This window comes from Rhinatrema bivittatum, chromosome 9, assembly GCF_901001135.1.
Source record: "Rhinatrema bivittatum chromosome 9, aRhiBiv1.1, whole genome shotgun sequence".
Lineage (NCBI taxonomy): Eukaryota > Metazoa > Chordata > Amphibia > Gymnophiona > Rhinatrematidae > Rhinatrema > Rhinatrema bivittatum.
In genome coordinates this window covers 259,276,622-259,293,719 of record NC_042623.1, presented here as the reverse complement: position 1 = coordinate 259,293,719, position 17,098 = coordinate 259,276,622, and the positions used below count along the sequence as shown (strand labels likewise).

General features: G+C 44.1%; 1 protein-coding gene across 1 annotated transcript in view; it reads right to left on the bottom strand.

The window, feature by feature from the left end:
- Positions 1-14,367, bottom strand: part of SI (sucrase-isomaltase) — a 350,476-nt gene extending 336,109 nt beyond the window's left edge. Inside the window, 2 exon segments of the mRNA XM_029616444.1 lie at positions 2,210-2,268; positions 14,285-14,367. The gene's annotated coding sequence lies outside the window, so the exon portion shown is untranslated.
- Between the last annotated feature and the right edge of the window lie 2,731 nt (positions 14,368-17,098).

Below are 17,098 nucleotides of genomic sequence, written 5' to 3'. Positions count from 1 at the left end.
AACACCCCCGGTATCAGGAATAGGGCACTGTGTGCAGGAAGATCACAACACCCCCAGTATCAGGAATAGGGCACTGTGTGCAGGAAGATCACAACACCCCTGGTATTAGGGATAGGGCACTGTGTGCAGGAAGATCACAACACTCCTGGTATTAATAGGGATAGGGCACTGTGTGCAGGAAGATCACAATACCCCTGGTATCAGGGTTAGGGCACAAGTTCTAGTCACATTGACTGATCAGATTACTTGTTTTGTCAAGCTACCAACTGTTTCCATTTCCCATCCCCCATATACTGTCAGTAGGAAACTTGGTAACATGAATAAATAAGAGGGCAGCCAATAGGAATACATATTCATTCCTAAACTGACCTTAACTGACCTGAAAAGTGTCAAATTGTATCATTTTCAGTTAGTGCGCACTAACTCCCAGTTAGTGCGCACTAACTCCCGTTAGTGCGCACTAACTCGGAGTTAGTGCGCACTAATCGGAAAAAACGATTTTTAACGATTTTTTAACTAAAAAATCGTGCCTAAGACGATTTTCTTGCCCTGCCACACGATTTCTATCGTTAAGACGATATGGAAAACGATTCACATCCCTAGTTAAGGATCGTTATCCCCTGCCTCTGATCTCAGAGCTATTCAACAGACTACAGGAAGCCAAGATATTCTCCAAGCTTGATCTGAAAGGAGCCCACAACTTACTTCGCATTCATGCTGCTGATGAGTGGAAAACGACCTTCAACACCCGGGATGGTCATTTTGAGTATTTAGTGATACCCTTTGGTCTGTGCAACGCACTGGCTATCTTTCAAAATTTAATGAACGACATTTTCCAGGATCTCCTCTATAAGTGTGTCGTTATCTACCTAGATGACATCTTGATATTCTCTCAAGACATAACCACTCATCTGGAGGATGTCAAAAGAGTGCTGTAAAGACTCCATGAGAATCATTCTACGCCAAGCTATCCAAGTATGAATTCCACAAGGAATCAGTACCTTTCTTGGGCTACATCATTTCCAACCAAGGTTTTCAAATGGATCCACAGAAGCTCGAGAGCATTAAGAAATGGGCACAACCCACCAGTCTAAAGGCTCTCAGATGGTTCTTAGGTTTCACCAACTATTACAGGACTTTCATCAAGAACTACTCCTCACTTACAGTTCCGCTTACAGCTATGACAAAGAAAGGTGCCAATGTTGCAGATTGGTCTCTGCATTCCAGAAATTAAAATATGCCTTTTCGAGCAAGCCATATCTCCAACACCCGGATCCCACCAAGCCCTTCATCGTTGATATCAATGCCTCAGGTGTTGGCGTAGGGGCCATACTAAGTCAGGCCAGTGATTTGAAGGTTTCACAAGCATGCTCATTCTCCTCCCGTCGCTTCTCTCCAGCAGAGAAAAATTATGGAATAGGAGATAAAGAGCTCCCTATACCAATGGGGTGAGAAGGGCTCCCTCTGCCAAGGTCCCTGAGACTGCTTCTACCAGACTGCCTCACTACTGCCACCTCTGGTGGTACTCTTCAAGCTGTATAATAAAGAACAAATTGTTTGTGCGTTCTGAGTCTAGCCTAGTACTGTGGCTCCTCATGGGGCTCCTCCCCGTGTGCACGGTCATCTGCCACAGTACCCAAGGATCCACCCAAACACCACTTAACCATAACACCTGGGCAGGAACTCCAAGAGGTTATGGGACCAAGCCTGTTCCATGAGTCTCCTCATGTGCTCCCATGCCGAAGAGCTGACTGGGGGGGGTAGAGTCTGCATTTAATTTCAGTTCATGTATGTGTTGTGGGCATGCCACTAACATGTGTACAATATGCCATCCTTCTACGACCAAACAACTTCGCATTTGAAAAATCAGTTTGCTTAAAAGTATGCTTGGACTTTTACGGTTAGGCACTCTATTGCTAATTGTATCTTAAAAGCTTAATAATTAGATTGTGTCTGATAAAAGCATTCACATCTTGCTTGCCAATTCAAAATATGAAAACAGTATTACAATACTGCACATTATCACCATCCAATATTCTACTTGCCCAGAGCCAAGAATTTGTGTCCTTGAACCAATCAATTTTTCCCTCCCAATAGGCAATACTTATATCAAAACTATTTTTGTAAGCTACAATACATCGGTAAACATATAACGTTGTTGTAAGCAAATCTGAAAATTAATAAGCAAAATATTTTATAATGGTCATACCTTTAGGGTGTACACGTTTTCCTCCCCTGCTTTGTGATGTTCTTCCACAGCACTGGAGGCTTGAAAAACAAACAACCAGGCTTTATATAGCTTTCACTGCTTATCTGGTAGATACACTATCAGTTAATGGAAGTCTAGTATATTGAAGAAAATGATCACAAAGGTTAAACATGAATAGTTAATTTCTAATCACCTTCTGGAATAATACATAGCAATAAGAGAATGTGCAGCTCTAATCTTTTGGCTATAAATTGTGCAACATGACAAGTCATATCAACTACTCTATCCATACACACCCTCTCCTCTCCTACATTACCTAAAGTTTTAAATAAAAATACATTTTCTTGATTTAATATGATTTATAAAAATACAATGGTTAAGAAGTATGTAAAGTTGCTGATGGGACATTGTTGGGGCATGAGTTATTGGTAGTAGTAATGTATTCCATGCATTAAGAAAGGAGGGAGGAAGGCAAAATGATAACCGGCATGGTTAAAAGGTGAGGTGAAAAAGGCTATTTTAGCCAAAAAAAAATCCTTCAAAAATTGGAAGAAAGATCCATCTGAAGAAAATAGGAAAAAGCATAAGCAAGAGAATTTGAAATGAAGTTGGCCGTAGAGGCAAAAACTAATAATAAAAACATTTTAAAATATATCCGAAGCAATAACCAGTGAAAGAGTCGGTTGGCCCATTAGGTGACCGAGGGGTTAAAGGGGCTCTTAGGGAAGATAAGACCATTGCAGAAAGACTAAATGAATTATTTGGTTCTGTATTTACTAAAGAGGATGTTGGAAAGACATTGGTTCCGGACATGGTTTTCAAGGGTGATGATTCAGATGAACTGAACCAAATCACTGTGAACCTGAAAGATGTAGTATGCCAGATTCACAAGCTAAAGAATAGCAAATCACCTGGACCAGATGATATGCATCTCAGGGTTCTGAAGGAACTCAAAAATTAAATTTCATTTCTATTAGTTAAAATTTGTAACCTATCATTAAAATCATCCATTGTACCTGAAGACGACTGGAGGGGGCCAATGTAACCCCAATATTTAAAAAGGGCCCCAGGGGTGATCCAGGAAACTATAGACCAGTGAGCCTGCCTTCAGTGCCAGGAAAAATAGTGGAAACTATTCTAAGGATCAAAATCACATATAGAAGTCATGGCTTAATGAAACACAGCATGGATTTACCCAAGGCAAGTCTTGCCTCACAAATCAGCTTCATTTTTTTGAAGGGGTTAATAAACATGTGGATGAAGGTGAGCCAGTAGATTTATTGTATTTGGATTTTCAGAAGGCTTTGGATAAAGTCCCTCAGGAGAGGCTTCTAAGGAAACTAAAAAGTCATGGGGTAGGAGGTGGTGTCCTTTCATGGATTACAAACTGGTTGAAAGACAGGAAACAGAGTGTAGGATTATATGGTCATTTTTCTGAGTAGAAAAGGGTAAACAGTGGAGTGCCTCAAGGATTTGTATTTGAACTGGTGCTTTTCAATATATTTATAAATGATCTGGAAAGGAATACAGCGAGTGAGGTAATCAAATTTTGAGATGATACAAAATTATTCAGAGTTGTTAAATCACAAGTGGATTATGATAAATTGCAGGAGGACCTTGCGAGACTAGAAGATTTGGCATCGAAATGGCAGATTCAATTTAATGTGGATAAGTGCAAGATGATGCATATTGGGTAAAATAACCCATGCTGTAGTTACATGATGCTAGGTTCCATATTAGGAGCTACCACCCAGGAAAAAGATCTAGGCATCATAGTGGATAATACTTTAAAATCATCGGCTCAGTGTGCTGCAGCAGTCAAAAAGGCAAACAGAATGTTAGGCATTATTAGGAAGGGAATGGTGAATAAAATGGAAAATGTGATAATGCCTCTCTATCACTCCATGGTGACACCGCACATTGGGGTAGATTTTACAAAATTATGCACACATGTACTTTTGTTCGTGCACCAGGCGCAAACAAGAGTACGTGGGATTATGTATCTGTTAAAATCCAGGATCAGTGCGTGCAAGGCTGATCAAAAATCGGCAGCCTGCGCGCGCCGAGCCGTGCAGCCGGCTTCCGTTCCCTCCGACGCTGCTCCGAAATTGGAGCGGCCTCGGAGGGAACTTTCCTTCCGCCTCCCCCCACTTTCCCCTCCCTTCTACCTACCCCCCCCCCCAGCCCTATCTAAACCCCCCCTACCTTTATTCCAGAAGTTACGCCTGCTCGAGGCAGGCGTAACTCGCACGCGCGGGCCGGCTGCCAGGTACGCCATGTTCCGGTCCGGGGGCTGGTCCAGAGGCCGTGGCCTCGCCCCTGGAATGCCCCCGGATGACGCGCTGCCGCGACACGCCCCCCGACATGCCCCCCCCAGGAAAGCCCTGGGACTTGCGCGCGTCACCTATGCGCGTAACCCTTTGAAAATCTACACCATTGAGTACTATGTACAATTCTGGTCGCCACATATAAAAAACAATAGTGATGGAGAAGGTACAGAGAAGGGCGACCAAAATAATAAAGGAGATGGAATAGCTCCCCTATGAGGAAAGGCTAAAGAGGTTAGGGCTGTTCCATTTGGAGAAGAGACGGCTGAGGGGGGATATGATAGAGATCTTTAAAATCATGAAAGGTCTAAAATGGGTAAATGTGAATAGGTTATTTACTCTTTCGGGTAACAGAAGGACTAAGGTGCACTCCATGAAGTTAGCATGTAGCTTATTTAAAACTGTAAATATATAAATATGTTACTCCCTGTCTATTTTTAATTCACATTGTTTATTGTTCTCATCTTTCTCAGGCCCTCCATTTTTTGAGCCGTCTACTCTTTGTTTTCTAGTTTGTCCCCCCCCCCCCCCCCCCCTTTTTCCCTGTTCATTGTAATTTCCACCTTTCTGTTACAATGTAAAGCGATATGTGTATTTTAATGTTGGTATAAAGAAAGCTGTTAAATAAATAAAAATAAATAATCAGAGAAAATTCATTTTTGCACAATTAAGCTCTGGAATTTGTTGCCAGAGGATTTGGTTAGTGCAGTTACTGTTGCTGGATTTTAATAAGGTTTGGATAAGTTCATAGAGGAGAAGTCCATTAACCTCTTTTAATCAAGTTGTCTTAGAGAATAGCCTCTGCTATTACTGGCATCAGCAGCATGGGATCTACTTAGTGTTTGGGTACTTGCCAGGTACTTGTTGCTGTTGTGCTCAGGGGTGGACCCTTGGCTTGGGGCAAGGGTGGAATAGCTCCTGAAAGGGAACAGGAGGTAACTGGCCCCAGGGGGCGGAGCACTGAAGGAGACAGAGGCTAGGTAGAGCTTCACCACTGGAAGCCCAAGGTCCTCCCGGGAGGAGCCCATAGGGACCTGGGCCGCTTGGACTTAGGTGGGCCTCGCAGGGTCTCCTGGGAAAGTGATAGTCTGGTATGCCCACAGACACAGAAGGAGCGCGGTCAGGTTCGAGCTGGAACAGGGAGAACCAGAACAGAGTTGGTGACAACAAGGCGAGGAACAGAGCCAGAATCTGGAGGCGTGGTCAGGCAGGCGAAAGGTCAATGTCCATAGATCAGTCTGAGGAGTGGTCACCAAAGCAAGGGTCAGATACCAAAGGTCAGATGTATTCAGAGGCAAGCAGAGGTCTAGAGGCAGGCGGCAGACAGACGAGTAGATCAGGAACAGACTGGGTCTTGAGGCAGGTGGCAGACAGACAGGCAGGTCCAGAACAAGCCGTGGTCAGTACCAGTAAGACAGTCTGAGGGTACTATCTGGGAAGGTAGACAGATGAACACAGGGACATGACTCAGGAACAAGGATGCAGGAACAAGTCAGGAATGGAACTGGAACAAAAGGATCCTGGAACGAGACTAGGGACAAGCAGGAACAAACGAGAAGAAAATCTAGCAGAGTACTAACCCAATTGCCAAGGCAATGAAGTGCAGTCAGGAACTTCCTTATATCGTAGCTCAATCAGGGCGTGCCGCGGAACCCAGTCCCGCGCTCATCCCTACAAGTCTCGGGGCACGCCGCACATGTATGGGCGTGGCTAGCATGGAGGAAGAGGCTAAACCTCAGCGTGAGGCCTGGCGTGCAGTGGAAGGGCTAGCGACCGCTGTCGCGGATCGCTGGGGCCTAGCTGGACTAGCCACTACTATGAGGGAGGTCATCCCAGGACCTATTGTGGAACTATGCAGGTGAGGGGGTCCCATGTGCGGGACAGCCATGGGCAGGGCATGTAATAGTACCCCCCCTTCTAGGCCTCCCCCTATGAGGCCGTGGTTTCTTAGGGTGCATTCTATGGAAAGTCTTCAGAAGATCTTTATCTAGAATATTTTGAGATGGTTCCCACAAATTCTCCTCAGCCCCATAGCCCTCCCATGCTAAGAGGTATTCCTACTTGCCTCCGTGTGATCGGACGTCAAGGACTTCTCTTACCTGGAGAGACATGTCTGGTTCTGCAGAGACACGCGGAGCAGGATGGTCTTTACGAGAGGGCCAGGAGAGAACCAATGGCTTCAACAGGGACACGTGGAATGTGTTGTGGATACCCAATGAATGAGGTAACTGAAATTGATGGAAACAGTTCCTACTCTTCTGATTATCGGAAATGGTCCTATGTATTTAGGAGCCAGGCGGTGCCAGGGTAGTCTTAGGTGGATGTGTCGAGCACTCAACCAAAGTTTCTGGCCTGGATGAAAGAGTGGAACAGGACGTCTTTGAAGATCAGAGGAGCGCTTGGCGCATTTTGCAGCTTGTGCCAGTTGCTCCCTTACTCGGGTCCACATGTGGCGAATGGTTTGAGCCATGGATTGAGCTGCTGGAGATGGAACTGTCAAAGGTACAGGAAGAGGCAGACGGGGCTGCCTTCTGGAGATGTGTCAGTGGCTGCTGCGACATGAGTGTTATGCAACAGCTCGGCCCAGGGAAGGAGCTCCGACCAATTGTCTTGTAGATAATTGACGTAGGAGCGTAGAAATGTCTTCAAGGTCCGATTGGTTCTCTCGACCTGCCCATTCGCCTGAGGATGGTAGGCCGATGTATAGTTCAGTATAATATTGATTTTTCGGCACAAGGAACGCCAATACTTGACAGCAAACTGTGGTCCCTGGTCAGACACAATCTCCTTGGGGAGTCCATGAAGATGGAAGATATACTTCAGAAAAAGTTTAGTAAGTTCCGGGGCTAAGGGAGACCCGGTAGAGGGATAAAGTGTCCCATTTTCAAGAAGCAGTTAATAACGACCCATATCACCGTGTTGTTCTGGGAAACAGGCAGATCTGTAATAAAATCTGTAGAAATACTGGACCACAGTTCAGTAGGTGCTGGGAGAGTCTAAAGTAAGCCCCAAGGCCTCCCCGTAGGTGGTATTTGCTGTGCACAAGTAAGACATGAGTCCACGTAGTTTCGGGAATCTTGTATCATAGTAGGCCACCAATAATGCCTTCTCAGTATCTCCAAGGTCCGGGCATGAGCAGGGTGGCCTGCCATTTTGGAATTGTGCGCCCACCTTAACACACGCTCACAACACCGGCGGGGAACAACGGTCTTCCCCACTGGAACTGTGGTGGTAGCCGCCAAGGTAACACAAGCAGGATCATTAATGAAACTGGGAGCCTCTGGAATGTCCTCCGGCTCAAAAGATCTAGAGAGCGCATCAGCGTGCAGGTTCTTTGATCCTGGACAGAAGCAGAGGTTGAAGGGGGGACGGGGGACAGCTGCAGTAGAGTGGGGGAGTATCTTTTTTTTTTTTTTTTAAGAATTTAGGGCCCAATATTAAAAAATGCTAAACACTACTTAGCTGGATAAGTAGAGACTTATCTGGCTAAATGGTGGCCACTGAATATCCGGCTATATTTAGTGGCCACCACTTAGCCAGATAAGACACTTATATTTGAGAATTGCCTACTCTGTGTGTGGGTAAAAGTATGAACATTGTTTCACAACAAATGCATTTTTACCTGCATTTTTTTCTTGGAGGAGTGTTAAGGTGATATTAGTCCAGTTTAAGCAACAATGCATTGCATTTTTCAAGACATAAGATCATCTCAAAGGTCCAACAAGCCCAGCATCCTGTCTCCAATAATGACTAATCTGGGTCATTAGGAAATGTTTGGCAGATTACAAAGAGCTAAACCAATTTGTTGATGCCTCACATTTACCTGGGTAATAATTGTTAATGGATTTTTCCTCCAAGAATTTGTCCAATCCCTTTTTAAACCCAGCTATGCTAGATGCCTTGACCACACCCACCCGCAACAAATTTGACAGAAGGATTTCTGAACATAATCCACAATTACTCCAAAATCCTTTTCTTGGATGGTTACTCCTTATATGGAATCCATAATTGTGTTTCTTTAGTTAGGATTATTATTTTCCTTATATGCATCATGTTGCACTTGTCCACATTACATTTCATCTTCCATTTAGATACCCACTTCCCTAGTCTTGCACAATTCTTCTGCATTTACTCATTCTGCGTGTGTTTTAACTACTTTGAATGTTTGTGTCATCTGTAAATATGATCATTTCACCTATTGCTCCTCTTTCTTGCTGTTAAAGAATAAATTGAGACAGGAATGTCTGATTAGAAGCATGTTAGCTGTTATTTCTAACAATTTCCCCTTGACGCAGGAATATTCCGAAATATCATCTGAGGTTGGTGGGGTGTTTTTTTTTTTTTTTGATACAGTGAATGTGTGTTCAATAGGGAGTGTTTCCTAATTTTATGACTCAATTTCTTTTTTTATATATATATATATAATTTTTATTGAATGAAAAGCAATACATTAGTACCTCCAATAACCGATCAACATCAGAAACAATAATATCTTCAAAACTATACATGGAGCTATTACCCATGCATCAGTTCAAGCTGCTTTTGATCAGTTTTCCATTTTCTCTTTACTGTTTCATCACAATCACATACCACCTCCCATTCAGACTCTCTATTCATACCACACACAACCCCACATAGTCCCTTCATGGGTTTCCATAGACATACCAAGATTATAAAATGTTGATTGAAAACATTAAACCTCTCTCAAAACAGATTCCCATAGCCAAAGTGATCCTTTAATTTCCATAAAACCTTTTTCCCCACAATATCCTTGCACCACAACGTTTTAAAGAAGCATGACACTTCATCGCCACTATCCATGCTCTGGGAGTTGGAAGATCTTCATTGTGTCGGCAGGACAATATGTCCATTTTTGCCACCATAAGTGAGCTGGCTAAAACCTCTCATTATGGAGTTTTAGATCATTATTAAATAAATAGATATAATATCTTGCCAGACCATGGAATTGTATCCCCTGTGCTTTTGTGTATTAGGGTATGAACCACATCCCAGAAAGTTTGAAATTCAGGACATTTGATAAACATATGACACAAATCCCCAGAGATAGATTTACACTTGAGACATTTATCAGATTCCCACACATGCATTTGAAGACCTCTTGTCCTAGAAATATATATGTGATGCAGCAATTTAAATTGGATTTCTCTCATTTGCAAGTAATAAGTACAGGTAAACCCTCACAAAAGCTGAGACAAGATCCTCCTCCAGTTGGCACCAGAAATCAGCCCTCCATTGTGCAACCAATCTAGTCAGGTGAGTTGTCTCCACTTTCTCTCTGACAGTGGGAACCCAAATACCAACCTTATTATACTTTTGTGTAGTTTCAAAAAAGGTCTCCTTAGCATCAGTAAAGACCGTATTCTCAAAATGTCGCTGCCCCCCCCCCCCCCCCAATTGTGGTGATATAATGTTTAATTTGCAAATAAGCAAAGAAATGGTTAGCTGGCAATTCCCAGTCGTCATGTGAGCAGAGGAAATAGCAGACAAGGATTTGGCTCCCCCACTAGACCTGCAGCCAGCTCCATAGTTTGTCTCCTCTGTGCTGGTTCCTCCCGATGCTGAAACTGCTGACTGTGTGGGTTCATCAGGGTGCGACGGGAGCAGGGCAATTACGTCAGCACCACCCGTGGGGTGACCAGGCTGAGGAGGAGCACAACGCTGCTCTGGAGAGAGATATGACTCATGGTCCAGAATTGCCAGCGAAAGGACACTTTCATTTGGCTGCCCAAGGACACCTCAGTGAAGCTGATAGAAGGTTCTTGGCTCCGAACATGATGATCCATCGGGCCAAGTAAAGGCGAACCTGCTGAAACATTGGGGAATGCTCTGGCCCTGCCCTTCCTCTTACCCATTACAAAACGGTAAAAAAGGTAAAAATTAGTTATGAATAAAGGAAAATTAAGGGCAAGGGGAAGACCGGAGCACCATCCTTAGCATGCAGCCATCTTGGATTCCCCCTCAAATGAGTAATTTATCTGGCTACAGTAGGCCAGATACTTGTCAGGAATATTCAGCGAGGATAAACATCCTGCTGTGTATATACTTTAAATTTGGGAAGAAAAAAATATTGGGCCAGATTTTCTAACATATGCACGGGCGTAGATTTGTGCGCGCAACCCGGCGTGCACAAATCTACGCCCAATTTTATAACATGCATGTGCAGCCGCATGCATGTTCTAAAATCCTGGGTCGGCGCGCGCGCAAGGGGGTGCACACTAGTGCACCTTGTGTGTGCCAAGCAACGCAGCCTTCCTCCGTTCCCTCCGAGGCCGCTCCGAAATTGGAGCGGCCTCAGAGGGAATTTTCCTTCTGCCCCCCACCTTCCCCTCCTTCCCCTATCTAACCTGCTCCCCAACCCTACCTAACCCCCCCTTACCTTTATATGATAAGTTGCACCTGCCTCTGGGCAGGCATAGGTTACGCATGCCGGTCGACGGCTGGTCCGCGATCCCGGGCACAGTGGCAAATGGCCGCTGTGCCTGGAGGATCTGGCCCCACCCCCGCACCGCTCCTTCCAGACTGCCCTGCCCCACCCACTCCCCGCCCCCTTTTTCAAGCCCCGGGACATACGCGCGTCCCGGGGCTTGCGCTCGTCGCCAGGCCTATGCAAAATAGGCTCGGCCTGCGCAGGAGCGTGTAACCCTTTGAAAATCCGCCCCATTTTGTTTTTGAAAGTTTGGGAGTCCCATGAATTTTGTCTGTTTTTTCATCTATTTAGTTAAAAAATGTAATAAACAAAAAAATAGAAACAGTGGCTTCCCCAGGCCTTTCATGCTACCCACCCAATCTTTCTACCTGAAAAAATGCCGAGACCAGGATTCTCCCCAACTCCTACTTACCTGGTCAGGAGAGATCCAATGCTGATGCCTAGAATCAGGCCAAAGTCTGGGCATTGTGTCGACTTGGGTGAGATTACAGCAACCTACAGTGGCCTAGGCCTACACATGGCCAAGGCTAATTGAGTTTCTATACATCAAAATGGTGCCCTTCACTGGGGAGGATGCAGCGGAGTTAACTCCTATGCCTCCCAAGCAGATGGCATTAATTCAATGAAGAAGAAAGAAGAATAAAGACAGAAGGCATAAAACCTCAAAGGCCTGGGCACTAGGAGAAGTTCCGGCATCAGCCAAGGTCCTTGGGCCCAGGCCTCAGCTGAGATTCTTGTGTTGCATTCAGGCCTAAGCCACGGCTCCTGCATTGGGCCGCAGCCTATATCTAGGTAAGGCCTGGGCATCAGCCCTGAGCCTAGGCCCGATGGATCAAATTTTTTGTTTTCAAAACAAAATGTGAAAACCAACAAATTTCTTTGGATTTTCATTTGTTTTGCTTTGAGAATGAAATGAAACTAAATAGGAAATGTTGTCTCATTTCTTGTTTCATTATATACTTGAATACAATTTTTCAGGTAAGCATACCCAAATAACTTTCAAATCTAACCAGCTGTGGGCATGATATACTAAGACTTTTCTCCCATTCTGTGTCTATGTGAAAAATGTTTAATAAATGAGGCCCTATGTTTGAATATAGTTTATTAGGTTTGAAAGTTAACTGGGTACATATACTTGGAAAACCTTAACCGGCTATATCCAATTAAGTCGATTAAGCAGCTGCAGGCCTGATCCCCTACCCCTCTAACATCTTCAAAATAGTTGAGTAAAATACTCAGTTGATAATACTCTAACAGATAACATTCTAACAGCAATGCTAGTAACTGGTAGCCAGGTAGCATCCAGCATTGCTATCAGATAATAGTCTGTCAATCATATTTGTACAATTGTGCTCTAAATTCATACTATACATAGTGCTGACATCTCAGTCTGTAAACTACCTTGAATTAGTTAGCCAGAAAAGACTTATCCAGCTAACTCACATGGGATATTCAGCTGCACAGCCTGAATAAGTTGCTACTTAGTTAAGACTTATTTGGCTAACTTTAGACTTGCTATTGAGCAGTAAGTTATAGGGATGTGAATCGTTTTAGGACGATTAAAATTATCGTCCGATAATTTTAATATCGTCTTAAACCGTTATGGAACACAATACAATACAGATTCTAACGATTTATCGTTATAAATCGTTAGAATCGTGAGCCGGCACACTAAAACCCCCTAAAACCCACCCCCGACCCTTTAAATTAAATCCCCCACCCTCCCGAACCCCCCCCAAATAACTTAAATAACCTGCGGGTCCAGCGGCGGTCCGGAACGGCAGCGGTCCGGAACGGGCTCCTGCTCCTGCATCTTGTCGTCTTCGGCCGGCGCCATTTTCCAAAATGGCGCCGAAAAATGGCGGCGGCCATAGACGAAAAAGATTGGACGGCAGGAGGTCCTTCCGGACCCCCGCTGGACTTTTGGCAAGTCTCGTGGGGATCAGGAGGCCCCCCACAAGCTGGCCAAAAGTTCCTGGAGGTCCAGCGGGGGTCAGGGAGCGATTTCCCGCCGCGAATCGTTTTCGTACGGAAAATGGCGCCGGCAGGAGATCGACTGCAGGAGGTCGTTCAGCGAGGGTTCCGGCGCCTCGCTGAACGACCTCCTGCAGTCGATCTCCTGCCGGCGCCATTTTCCGTACGAAAACGATTCGCGGCGGGAAATCGCTCCCTGACCCCCGCTGGACCTCCAGGAACTTTTGGCCAGCTTGTGGGGGGCCTCCTGATCCCCACGAGACTTGCCAAAAGTCCAGCAGGGGTCCGGAAGGACCTCCTGCCGTCCAATCTTTTTCGTCTATGGCCGCCGCCATTTTTCGGCGCCATTTTGGAAAATGGCGCCGGCCGAAGACGACAAGATGCAGGAGCAGGAGCCCGTTCCGGACCGCTGCCGTTCCGGACCGCCGCTGGACCCGCAGGTTATTTAAGTTATTTGGGGGTGGGGGATTTAATTTAAAGGGTCGGGGGTGGGTTTTAGGGGGTTTTAATGTGCCGGTTTTTCGATTTTTTTAACGATTTTTCACGATTTTTCACGATATTTTACCCCCCCAAACGGCAACAATACGATTCCCTCCCCCTCCCAGCCGAAATCGATCGTTAAGATGATCGAGGACACGATTCACATCCCTAGTAAGTTATCCAGCTAACATAGGGCCTTATTTTCCAAGGCTATCGCAGGCTTAAGCTAACAGCGCAAGCCTGCGATAGCTTGCGAAGGTAGCGCACGCCTGCGCTACCTAAATCAGGGCGGAGTCGGCCCCGGAAGAGGAGGAGCCGGGGCGTCACCGGGGCTGACTCTGCGAAGACGGCGCCGCCAGCGAAAAGGTAAGGGCCTTTTCGCGTCCTATTTCACGCCCAATAGCTACACCTTCTATGGTGGCGCTATTGGGTGCGAAACCGGCAGCGATCGCACTGCGGCGGTGCGATCGCTGCTGGCTAGTGCAGGACCGCCCCCCCCGGGTCGACCCCCCAGCCCCCCATTAGTGCAATTTTCTAAAGTATCGCAGGCCTGCGATACTTTAGAAAATGAGGCCCATAGCCAGGTAAGTTTAAATATTGCTACTTATTCAACTATTTTAGCTGTTTTCCTCCCTGTTACACCCATATCCTGTCCACCACTTATCTGGATAAGTACTTATCTGGCAAGGTGAACAGCACCAAATAATTAGTCACTGCCACTTAGCTGGATAAGTCTTTACTTATCCAGCTAAATAGCACTGAATATCAGCCTCCCAATGTTCACACATGTAGTTTTCTTTAATTCTCTTTGGTCAGAATATAGTCTTAAATGATCTTGTTACTTACGTTTTCTCTCAGACTGTCTTCCAGATAGAAGGTATAATAAACTTAAGTGCTCAAACTTCACTACAAATGTAATGTCTGGTAAGAGTAGACTAGACTTACTATTTTGGGAACTGGAAAATGCATTGGCTAGAGTTCATAGAAATGTGACCAGCCCTTAGTGACAGTGTAATTTACATACTTTCCTAAAATAGCAAGGCAAATATGTTTATAAATACTGAGAAATATTGTACGTACAACAATATAAAATTGCTCCTCCCATTACATTCATTGCTAAGTAACCCAGTTTAATATATTTTTAAAAATGAGCCATTTAACTGTCAAGGTATTTCTTCTCTATATGTGGTGGAGCAAATATGAATAATGCTATATATACCCATGGCCAAAGGAGTATTAAACCTCCTTTTAAGGAATACCACCCTCCCCGCCACATATAAAGCTACAGAAGAATTCCTAGATTCTAGTAAATAATATAGTCTATGTGGGGAGGGGCATGCACATAAGTTCACTTTGAAAATTCTCGTGTAAGTGTCCTGTTAATTGCTAAAACTCAACTGCCTAAACAGGCTGATGCAATATTGGTGCGTGGAAAACAGGTGCTCATGATTGAGCACCTGCTCTCCTAACATGCACAGGTCAACCACTCCAGAGCGCCCAATGCAATGTGCAAATGGACTGCCGTGGTAAAAAAAAGGAGGTGCTGGGGGAAATTGTGTGCTCCTGGCGCCTCCTCGGCAGCAGGCGCCCAGGAGAGCATCTGTCTTCCTAACCTAACCCTCTGCACACTTTTTTTTTTTTACCTAACTCAAGGCTTGATTGTAAGCGCATTTTGGATTCACATCCATAACCCCCCACTGCAAAACGGGTGACAGCATGTTCAAAATGTGCATCCAGTTGAGCGCTCATCACATGCAAATTATTGTTGATGAGGCTGTTACCTATTTTCCCGGATGCAAAAAAAACAAAAAACTGTGAGCCCAGCAGGCACATTTTAACCTGCAAAAATGAACGCCTGCCTAGAGCAGGAGTTATTCTTTTTTCACCTACATAATGTAGAATATTCTTATTGAGTGTAAGCTGTGCTGTATTTAATAAATTATTAATGGAATTAGAGGAAAGTTTCATATATCATGTAGGTGTCCCCGCACCACTACTTTTGTGTACTCACCCTGTTAAATGTCAATTTTAACCCAAGTTCTCAGCCTCCTTGTTTAATGTAATGCTTTTTAATGCAGATCTTTGTTTTAATGTAAACCAAATTGATTTGTAACTTGTTACAAGAATTTCGGTATATAAGAGCCCTAAATAAATAAATACAGCACAGCTTACACTCAATAAGAATATTCTACATTATGTAGGTGAAAAAAGAATATTTTATTCATCTTAAAAACCTTATTAGAATTATAAAAACCATATCAACATCAGCGATAGAGGTTTTCGCCTATGATTTTTTATATCGATTGTTTAAATCGCTGAAATAGTGGTGTATTATATTGATATAATTTAGAGCAGGAGTTAGCCAAGCCCAAAAAAAGTTACAGAAAAGCAGAAAACAAAACACTGCTTTTCTGTTCCCTTTTTTTGGTTCCTCCGACTTAATATCGTTGTGATTTACATAAGGGGGGGTAACTGATTTAAATATTAAATTGGGTGCCTAGGAGAGGTGGATCGGCGTGCGTTAAGGGAGCGGGCGCTCAGTGACGAGCACCCGTTGAACGTGTGGCAATATTGCATTGGCCTGCATGTTTATAAAATAGCATAGCCATGTACATGTGCTGTTTTTATGCATGGAATCCGTTTGGAAGTTCACTCACTCCTGTTTGTTCCTGAAGTAAGAGCGAGGGCGGTAACTTGCACAAGGTCACAAGGAGTTTCAGCAGGATTGGAGCTCTGGCTTGTAGCTTGATGTCCTAGGCTACTTCTCCACTCCTTTTAGAATAAGTGCTCATTTGGGCATATAGCTGCTTACTTAAACTTAGTACTAATGCAAAACATTCAGGTAAAGTGAAAATAAACTCATTAGCCCTTATCATCATCTTATGTACAAAGAGTTCCGCCTTTATGTATGGATGCGCTTCATTTGATGCTAGGCTAAGGTTTCAGATATGTTGAAATGTGTAACTTGGGTAAGATAGGCTGATTGAAGGAAATTAAACAATGGCTAGGAATTAAGGAAGACTTGAAGACTTCAAACAAGAAAATATCTGCAGCTTGTTCCAAAATTTACAGAAAAGAAAGCTGCTGTATCTACTGTAAAATCCTTACAATAGGACTAGATATAGAATAAGAAGTTAATTGGCTACTAGGCTAGGGTTAGACAGTGAGTCTAGAGAGCAAGGGGACCCCAAAGTGGTTTGAACAATATAACAGCTAAAGACTTTACAAGGCGGAACAGCTAAAGAATATCAGCTAGGCAGGCAATCATGCTAATTGAATGGTTCTCCATTGTGAGATGCAATTGTTTGATCTACCAGTTTTCACAGACACATTATGTATACAGTTTGTGATTTCTAGACCTGGTTTTAATTCTATAATGAATCTAACCTCTTTGCTTGCTGATGAGTTAATTCTTCATGGTCTCAGCTAACTTCTTAGAGCACCACCTTCCACATCTAAAAACTGCTTTTCACTAATATTAAAATCAATTTAAGATTTTACATTTAATTATATGACCATACAAATGTTGTTGCCTATCTGAATTTTTGAACATATATATTTCATTGAGTTGTGAGTGTGTGTGTGTGTGTAGAGAATAAGATACTGCTATCAATGTAACCCTGCAACCCTGCTAAGACATTCATCTCTACAGAAGCAGGA